We start from the raw sequence: 2,804 nt of genomic DNA, 5'->3' as shown, positions 1-2,804 counted from the left end.
CGCCATGACACATCAGCAGAGGACAGGTGTTTAAGATGATGGCATGGAAGTACAGCGCGAATGGAAGTTGGCCTGGAGGACGACCAACAGTACAGTATGCACGAGGACGTTGGCATGAGGAGACGACTGACCACTATAGAATACATTAGCATAGAATGTATCTATTTTTGTTTTTTAACTCGTGAGACACGCTTGTTTGTGTACAAGGAGCCAGGACAAGCCATACCAGCAAGCGTTCTCAGCATTCTGTGCTGTCAACCCTTTACCCAGAAATCAACCAGGCCAAACAGGAATGTAAGGCAGACGCCCATTAGTGGAGACCCAACACTGACCTCGCCTAGTCAGCCTTCGACCCAAGTCGGGACATGCTAGAGATAATGAAATGAAGTTCAGCCTTCGGCATGCAGACCTCTCTTCACTGCTTCGCAATCGCTTTCTCATGGGCAACGCGAATCTTCAATTGACAAGAATAAAGTAGTGCTCGTATGTAGGTTCCTGCTCCAGCAGGTACTTTAACCTATATCAAGCTTAAGAATTTACACGGGCTAATCTTCTAATTTAATGTATTTTCGTCGCAGAGATGCGATAGGCAATATAAGTCAATTAACACATATCAACAGAGCTACGTGCATTCACACACTAATCTACTTATACATACATAAACGCGCGCGCGCGCGCGCGTGTGTGTGTGTGTGTGTGTGTGTGTGTGTGTGTGTGTGTGTGTGTGTGTGTGTGTGTGTGTGTGTGTGTGTGTGTGTGTGTGTGTGTGTGTGTGTGTGTGTGTGCGTGCGCGTGTGTGTTTGTTAATGTATGGTATATACGAATGGACTTACGCTGCAGAAAGGCACAAATCAATCAGTCAAACCATCAAGCCCAACTCACCACCCATCAACGTAATCTCCTACTTCATCTCCCCTCAAGCTCCCCCCGCCCCAAATCTACTCTCATGACTACCGTAATACACCCCTCTCTTTGTCTACACAACCGACCCACCCACTTCCCACCACAAATACCTTACCTCTGTCATCCCCATTCTTGCCCTCCACCATAACTTCCTTTGAGGCGTCCCTGTCGGCGCGTCCTTTCAATCGGCTTATTGCCAAAGACGGAAACGAGAGAGATAAGGGACACGGAGCGTATGTTACGGCGGGATGGACGAGTTTTTATTCGGGCTGGTGATTCCATGACTCACGCACTCGTAACACTCACTCGATCGATCTGTCTATCAGTTTGTTTGTCATCAGCCTGTCTGTCTGCTGTCGTCTGTCTGTCTGTGTGTCTGTCTGTCTGTCACGCTCACTTGCACTCACAATCGCAATCGCAATCGCTCTCTCTCTCTTTTTACCTCTCCCTCCCTCTTTTCTCTCCCTCTTCTCTCTCTCTCTCTCTCTCTCTCTCTCTCTCTCTCTCTCTCTCTCTCTCTCTCTCTCTCTCTCTCTCTCTCTAGTTTCTTCCCTCTTCAATTTCTTGTTTTTTCTGTTTCTTTCCCATTCTAGTCTGACCCCGCCGTGCTTTCTCTCTTCTGTTTTATTTGTTTGTATGTGTATGTGTCCGCGTGTCTGTCTGTCCGTATGTACGCATGTATGTATGTATGTATGTATGTATGTACGTATGTGTATGTATGTATATATATGTATGTATGTATGAGTATGTATGTATATGTATGCATGTATGAATGTATGTATGTGGATGTATATGTATATGTATGTGTATGTGTATGTATATGTGTATGTATATGTTTATGTATTTGCATATGTGTATGTATATGTATGTATATGTATATGTATATGTATATGTATATGTATATGTATATGTATATGAATATGTATATGTGTGTATGTATATGTGTATGTATATGTATGCATATGTATATGTATGCATATGTATATGTATGCATATGTATATGTATAAGTATATGTATATGTAAGTATATGTGTGTATCTGTATGTGTGTCTATGTATGTATATGATGTGCATGTATGTGTATGTGAATGTCTATGTATGTATGTATGTATGTATGTATGTATGTATGTATGTATGCATGTGTGTGTGTGTGAGAGAGAGAGTGTGTGCATGCGCGTGTGTGCGCTCATGGTAATCCGTATTTGTTTTGTAATTACTGTTTGTGAGAGGGAAGGGAGAAAGACACAGCCAAAGAGAAAATAGATTTACTATTTTCGCTTGCCCTTCCCCTTCAATTTACCCCCCCCCCCCACCCACACACCTTAACAAGCTGGCCTTGAGAAAGGGGTACAGAGGGGGGGGGGTTGTTAGACGATGGACCATAATTATGTTGCAGTGTGCGTGTAGTATGTACATTAATACATGCCCTACACGTGGAGCGTTTGGTCTATTTGCATGTCTGTGTGGTGTGTCTGTACATGTGTATGTCTTAAGTGTGGGTACACGATTGTCAAAACGAGCACACACACACATAAAATTGTGTATAAATAGACAAATACAATGATAAGTGGGTATATATATATATATATATATATATATATATATATATATATATAGATAGATAGATAGATAGATACAGATGGATAGATAGGTAGGTTGATAGACAGACTGATAGATAGATAAGTAAGAGGTAGATTTTATAGCGCGCGCGCGCGCGCGCTATAAAATCTACCTCTTACTTATCTATCTATCTTATCTTATCTGTGTGTGTGTGTGTGTGTGTGTGTGTGTGTGTGTGTGTGTGTGTGTGTGTGTGTGTGTGTGTGTGTGTGTGTGTGGATGTTGTTTTTTGTGTCGTTGTGTGTGTGTGTGCTGTTGTGTGTGTAGATTGGTGTGTGTGCG

The sequence above is a fragment of the Penaeus japonicus genome, unplaced genomic scaffold (assembly GCF_977035675.1).
Source record: "Penaeus japonicus unplaced genomic scaffold, GWHDUDI00000001_assembly GWHDUDI00000001, whole genome shotgun sequence".
NCBI classification, from domain to species: domain Eukaryota; kingdom Metazoa; phylum Arthropoda; class Malacostraca; order Decapoda; family Penaeidae; genus Penaeus; species Penaeus japonicus.
The sequence above is the reverse complement of the archived record's forward strand: the minus strand, read 5'-3'. Positions refer to the sequence as shown.